Source organism: Prionailurus bengalensis, chromosome A1, assembly GCF_016509475.1.
Source record: "Prionailurus bengalensis isolate Pbe53 chromosome A1, Fcat_Pben_1.1_paternal_pri, whole genome shotgun sequence".
NCBI classification, from domain to species: domain Eukaryota; kingdom Metazoa; phylum Chordata; class Mammalia; order Carnivora; family Felidae; genus Prionailurus; species Prionailurus bengalensis.
In genome coordinates, this window is record NC_057343.1 from 152,514,952 (window position 1) to 152,522,211 (window position 7,260).

The 7,260-nt window shown below is 39.0% G+C and overlaps 1 long non-coding RNA gene across 1 annotated transcript; it reads right to left on the bottom strand.

Annotated features, from left to right (window-relative positions):
• Positions 1-1,084: 1,084 nt before the first annotated feature.
• LOC122474977 lies at positions 1,085-3,423 on the bottom strand. Its single transcript, XR_006295062.1, has 3 exons — positions 3,223-3,423; positions 1,922-2,861; positions 1,085-1,688 (listed from the first exon to the last, which is right to left on the bottom strand). It is a non-coding gene; the product is annotated as an uncharacterized LOC122474977 (long non-coding RNA).
• Between the last annotated feature and the right edge of the window lie 3,837 nt (positions 3,424-7,260).

The window sequence follows — 7,260 nt, forward strand, 5'->3', positions numbered from 1 at the left end:
ATCATTTGTTTTGTATTTTAGATTCCACATGAGTGGAATCATGTGGTATTTGTATTTCTTGGTCTGACTTATTTATCTTAGTATACTACCCTCTAGGTCCATCCTTGTTGACACATAAGGTCCTGTAGGCCCATCTGTGTTGTTACAAATTATAAAATGCTCATCCTTTTTTTAAAAAAATTTTTAAATTTTTATTTATTTTTGAGAGAGAGAGAGAGAGAGAGCGAGCGAGCATGAGTGGGGGAGGGGCAGAGAGAGAGGGAGACAGTGAATCGGAAGCAGGCTCCAGGCTCTGAGCTGTCAGCACAGAGCCTGACGCGGGGCTCGAACTCACAAGCTGTGAGATCATGACCTGAGCCAAAGTCGGATGCTCAACTGACTGAGCCACCCAGGCGCCCCAAAATGCTCATCTTTTCTGTGGCTTTGTAATATTCCTCTGTGTTGGGTGTGTGTGTGTGTGTGTGTGTATGTGTATGTGTGTGCATGCGCATGTGTGTGTGAGTGCATACTACATCTTTATTTATTCATGTATCAGTGGACACGGGTTGCTTCCATATATTGGCTATTGCAAATAATGTTTCAGTAAATATAAGGGTGCATAAATCTTTTCAAATTAGTGTTTTTATTTTCCTTGGGTAAAAATTGTAAAATTATTGGATCATATGGTATTTTTAATTTTTTGAGGAAACTCCATACTGTTTTCCACAGTGGCTGTACCAGTTTACATCCCACCAACAGAGCACAAAGGTTCCTTATTCTCCACATCCTTACCAACACTTGTTATTTCTTATCTTTTTGATTTTAGCCATTCTGATAGATAATAAGGGGAAATCTCACTGTGTTTTGGATTTGCATTTCCCTAATGAATGATGTTTAACATATTTTAATATGTTTATTGGACATCTGTATGTCTACTTTGAAAAAATGTCTATTCATGTCCTCTGCCCATTTTTTAATTGGATTGTTATTTTGGTATCAAGTTATATAAGATTGGCAGAAGCAATGCTATTTCTTTTGAAGCTATGTTTGAATAGCAAGAACACCAAATTTTCTTAGGCTGTGTATTACAAAAAATAAAGAGAACTCAATTTTCAAAGATGGTTTTATTCACATTTTTTCTTATAAAAATTAGTCGGTTTTTTAAAATAGTAGATTCCATGTCCAGCATGCAGCTCAACTCAGAGCTTGAACTCAGGGCCCTGAGATCAAGACCTGAGCTGAGATCAAGATTTGGATGCTCAACTGCCTGAGCCACCCAGGCAACCCTACAAAAATTAAAATCTTATAAAACATTTTTTTTTCTCCTTATTTGCTGAAAAAATAATTTTTGGCTAGGTTACTTAAGGGATTATGTTAGCTTGGGCTGCCATATCAAAATACTATAGACTGGGTGACTTACACAGCAGAAATGTATTTCTCACAGTTCTGGAGGCTGGATGTCCAAGATCAGGTTGCCAGCATGGTTGGACTCTGGTGACGGCTGTTTTCCTGGTTTGTAGATGACTGCCTTCTCAAAATGTCCTTAAATAGCAGAGAAACAGCTCTGATGTCTCTTCCTCTTCTTAAAAGAGCAAGAGTTCTACTGGATTAGGGGTCGACCCTTATGACCTCTTTTAACTTTAATCACCTTCTTAAAGGCTCCATCTCCAGATATACTCACATTGGTGATTAGGGCTTCAGCATATAAACTGGTGGGTGGAGGGGCGCCTGGGTGGCGCAGTCGGTTAGGCGTCCGACTTCAGCCAGGTCACGATCTTGCGGTCTGTGAGTTCGAGCCCCGCGTCGGGCTCTGGGCTGATGGCTCAGAGCCTGGAGCCTGTTTCTGATTCTGTGTCTCCCTCTCTCTCTGCCCTTCCCCCGTTCATGCTCTGTCTCTCTCTGTCCCAAAAATAAAATAAACGTTGAAAAAAAAATTTTAAACTGGTGGGTGGAGGGAGGAACACAATTCAGTCCACAGCAGGAGTGGACAGAACCTCACCTCTTGGTGCTCTCTCTGCCTCGGAAACATGAGTGTTATTCCCTTTGAGAACAGACTGGAGAGGTAATAGCACAATCTTCTTTACCAAGTAGTATCTCAGAGTTGTCACAATTAAAAAGCTCAGATGTATAGTTCCAGTATGATTTGCATACTTGTCAAAGGGAGTATCCATTTGAAATAGAAGTAATTGACTCTATTCTTCCCTTTGAGGTAAATGTGTAAAGATTCTCTAGGGATAAAATAACAATTTTGTCATTTTCCAATTGCTGGTTTTGTAGAAAGTCCACACAACTTTTTATAGACTAATAAATAATTTTACAACATTTTTGGATTTTGTTTTTTTTCTTGCAGGTCTTAGAGGTTTTTGAGCCTATACAATTTAACCATGATTAATGGCATATTTCTCAAAGACCAACATGCATGGCTTATAGCAATAAAAATAATCACTTTTAGTTGACCAAGTAGATAGGAACAATCTGAACTTTTACAAATCAAGAGTTAATTTCAAAATGGTGCTACTTTTCCAAATAAACCACCTATTTGGTAAAACTTTTGACAATAAAATATGAAAAGGGGTTCCAGTTATTTTCTTTAATTCATGTATCATGAGTTTAACTCATGTATCATGATTAAAATTCTGCTTTGTAATTCACATTCAGTTATCACTCTCCTTGTTTTATATTGAATACAGCTATGCTGTGCTATAAAAAGATACTTTAGACAGGAATATCTGTTGGTTTTAGACTGTTTGTTTTTGTGTCCCCTCAGTCACAACCATCCCTTGGGAAATGATGGCCCTTGGGAAATCACATGGTGTGTCCTCTTTCCTCTAGTTTGGCATCTTCATGCAACTGAAAGGATGTTCCACTGAACACTGATGACTCTGGAGAGAGAAAAGAAATCACAAATGGGCCAAATGCAGCTTAAGAGTTTTGTGCAGAAGGAGGGGCAGGGTCAAGAGGGTACTTTGTGAAAGTTAGGAAGAAGGTGCAGCTTCCCTTGGGTGGACACAGCCAACCCCATGCCAGGGTATGTGGTTTGGCAAATAGAGTAAAGTCTGCATTTAGTTCCCATTTCCCCTTTTAGGTGGGCAGCTGCCTACAGTGGTCTTGGGCAGGGCCAAGTTAAAGCCTAAACTAAGGGATCAGCTTCTAACAGTACCTGCTATTATATTTTGCACACAGTAAATAGTTGGGAGATGATAGTTATGAATGAATAGTATAATCATTATATTTGAACAGTACCCAATTGTTTGTGGAAGACCATATCCCAGAATAAGTTACAAGTCCAGCTTCTAAAGGTTTTCTATTAATCTGGCAGAAAGGCATTTATGAGTAGCATAGTAAGTTTATAATATTCTCCTCTTGAAAAAGATGAATGATAATTCTAGAAAAAAAGAAAAGGAATCAGTGTTATTTAGTCCATTTTCTGATCTGTGCAAGTAAATTTGGATTTGGGATTGCCTACATTTTTGTGTGAAATAAAATGATATTTTTCCTTTCTGAAGTCAGTTAACAAGTCTGTGTGCAAAACCAGAGGCTGAGATGACTAGTGAAGGCCCTTTTACTCTTAGAGAATTCTTCAACAACTTATAGGGACAAGTTGCAGTATTTGCTTAAAGGAAGACACAATTGTTTTACTCTCAGATCTAGCACTGGCTACATAACATTCAGAGTCCCCACTGTACAATGATAATGTGGGGGCCAGGAGGGTGAGGAAGGCAGTTTCCCCTTTGCACAAATGAATGGGCACCCTCCAAGGGACACAACCTCTATGGTGATATATACTTTGTATCTGAGGTGGGCAAGAAGCCCTCTCCCAAACCTGGCCAAACAGCCCAGGGCCCTGCCAGCAAGGGGAAGGGTGGGTCACCTACTGTCCCAACTTGAGATGTTGTGGGCAAGGGCTGGCCTCTCTGTATTGAAGCCAAAATCCCAGCCAAGGAGAATCATAAGAAAGAATTTTTCACATTGGCCTAAAGAATCTCATTTCACCAGGGCTGGAAGGGAGGAAAAGGTGATACAGACAAAGGTTACTGCCTGAAAGAAAAGCACAGTGTGGAAACCCAGGCTTAAGGAATACTGGTCAACAGAGGGCTCTGCTGATTGGGAAAGAGATCGTGAGGGTGGCTGAAGAGAAGTCGAGAATGACATTCTTTCATTCAGTAATCATTTTTAAGTGCCTACTATGTCTCAGGCCCTGTGCTAAAGCTGCTCATATAATGTTGAGCAAAATCAGATGTGTTCTTTATTCTTATGGGGCTTACCCCAAGTGAAAAAATTAGGGTCCAACTGAGGAGGTTCCTGAATGTCATTTGCATTCAGGGTTTCTCTGTAGACCTGAAAATCTCTCAAGTCAGAAATGTTTATCTTTGACTCCTATAGCCCCTACTGCTGCCACCTGTAAGTTTAAATTCTTTCTTTCTTTAAAAAAATTATCTTTTTCTACACTGTGCTTATTACATTGGTCCCTATTTCTCCAATATTAAGGAATAACATGTTTATTTTTTAAATTTATTATTTTTTTAATTTTCCTGCTTCCCACTCTTTATTGTGAATAATAGTGAAGACAGGAATGTGTTACTGAGGAAATCTTTGCCAGAGGTCACTTGTAGTTTTGTTGATTGGAACTCAAAGCATATTACCCACTGTTAAATTTTGCTAGCCAGCATCCAGGAACATATTTAGCCTATATATATGTGTGTGTGTGTGTGTATATATATATATATATATATATATATATATGCAGTAAATACTATAGAATATAAATACCACATGGGAGACTTTTTATGGGAAAATTCACTCAAGAAATTCTGAGATAATAACATATGTGACTTACTAGGGACAAGTCTTTCCTGGTATAATGATAGAAGGGACTCCTTTTAGGTCACTTTCTACAACATGTCAGGGCTGCTATCTAAAGTGAAGATTGAGAGCTAAGATTAACCCTAAGGTGTAGATGTGGGATGAGTGAGGAACAGAGGGGGAATATATAAAGCAGGAGGAGGGCAGAGAACAGGCTTGTGGGGTGGGTGTGGAAGGTACAGAAGTGGGAAATTGTGGGCAACCAGAAGACAGTGGGTACCTGAAGCATGACAGAGGTAAGGACCAAGAAATGGGGGAAAAAGAGAATAAATTAGGAGGAAAGGGGCCAACTTGGTCTTATTTTCTTTCCCTGCAGTACTAACATTCTACCCAACTAATGAAAGCCATTTTGGAACCATAGTAATTGGGTAACAGAAGCATAGCAGAATGAAGGATCAACAGTCTGAAGGTTAAGCGGTAAACCCCAGTCGTCCCATTTACCAGTTGTGTGGCCTTGGGTAAGTTGTTTTACTTCTCTGAGCTCTGGCTCCCTGTCTAAAAAGTGGGTGATACTAAAGGGCTCAGACTTACATGGTTATTTTAAGGAATAAAGGAGGCTATGTGTGCAGAATATAGAATGTAAGCTTGACACAGGTAGAGAGTTTGCCTTGATCAATGCTGAATTCCCAGTGCTTAAGACAGTTCCTGGCACTCTTAATTCTTCAAACAATTAATGAATAAATAGGAAGAGATTTGTAAGTGGGGTGGCATTTAAAAATGCCTGATCCATGGGTTGTCTGCAGCTGATTAAACTACTCTAAAATGTGGTTACAAAAAGTGACGATTCTCAAAGAATGAGGTTGTCTGAATTCAAGTCCCAGCGCTGGCACTCACCATTTTTTTGTAACCATGGGCAAATTTTGGCCTCGGTTTCTTCTTCCATGAAATTTGGGTAATTATATTACTCACTCATGGGATTACTGTGAAGATAAGATGAGATGCAAAGCAATTGGTGCCTGGCACGTAGTAAATGCTCAGTAAATGTTAGGTGTAATGATGATGATAACAACTTTGCTATTGAGAGCAGTTCTCAGCACTACAGGAAGGTTTCAAGTTACCGAAAGACAAAATCATCCTCTGCTCTTGCCAAAGCTGGAGCAAGAAGCAGTGCTCTTTGTGAATCTTCTTTAGCCCTCTTAGAAGGGTATGTGTGGCCCCAAGTCTGGCAGGGACAGAGCTGAGCAGAGCTGTTCACAGCAAATCTGTGATGATGATCTTCTCATCTGTCTTCTAAGCTGTGGGCGGCTCCTTCTTTGGGAAGCAAGTTATAATCAGAACTTGGAACAAGCTACCTTCCAAACAATGCTCTCATTGCCTTTTCTGCCATTTAATTAATGCCAGTCTAATTTTATAGAAAGTATATAAATATGACTTATGCATATTTGTACCTATATTTTTCTGTAAGGCTTGCCATGAGGTACATAGCCATTTAAATCACATCCTTCTGATAAATATCTCTGGCCTGAATACTTAACATTAATTTTTAGAACCACATTTAGGGAACTTAGCAAGTAGAGGGATGGATATTACTTAAGCCAACCTTCAAGTTGTCATTAACTAGAACCAAAAGGTGAACCTCTTATTTCTTCCAGATTATATTTTGCTATGGGGGTTTAGGTAAATTTCAGCTGATGGCACTCAAGATCCCTTTTGTTCATGCTTTCCTTCCAGTTTCTGTCAATCTAACTCAAGAAACAGACAGCAGTCTATGGAGTGCCTCTTGAAGGTTATGAGGATGGTGATCCATGCATTCTCTTTTTAACTTCAGTGTTAGTGCATATAATTTAATTCAGGCCATGACTGAAATACATTCAAATCCTGAAAGAGGTGCACCATAACTCTTGCAGGTTTAGCATGGACCAACTGGGTGTAGTAGAGTGACTGCTGAGCTTCTCTATGACTGAATTTGCACTGTGTCTGTAAGCATGTTCACCAGCAAGCTGATTTTATTAGAACTTTGAAGAACTGGTAGAAAAGCTCTTTCTTTTTTTTTACCAAACATGGATTTAAAAAATTACACAGAAATCAGCATTGTCAAGTCACATGAAGTGCAATTATAAGCAGAAGGCTTGAAACCTGTTTTTGCTTAAAGCCTTTATTTGATTTAGCAAAAACAACAGCAATAAATTGTATTCAAAAGTACTTTTGATCCTTTTGCAACAGTATTCTTACCAAGAGCAGGATCTACGTAATATCCTCCCTTTTTCGTTTAGGTCACTTTTCCTTAGGCTTTCCAAAGTATCAGAATCTGTGTTTATAATTCTGGAGACAAAGGATTATTCAGACTCTAGTTAGTGCCCAATACTTGTAAATTGGTATTATTAGACAATTATTGTTGCACTGATTTTACATTTTTATTTTCTTGACATCTTCCTTGGAACCAGCAGAATCCCAGGGATTAAAATGCAAAAATGTGTC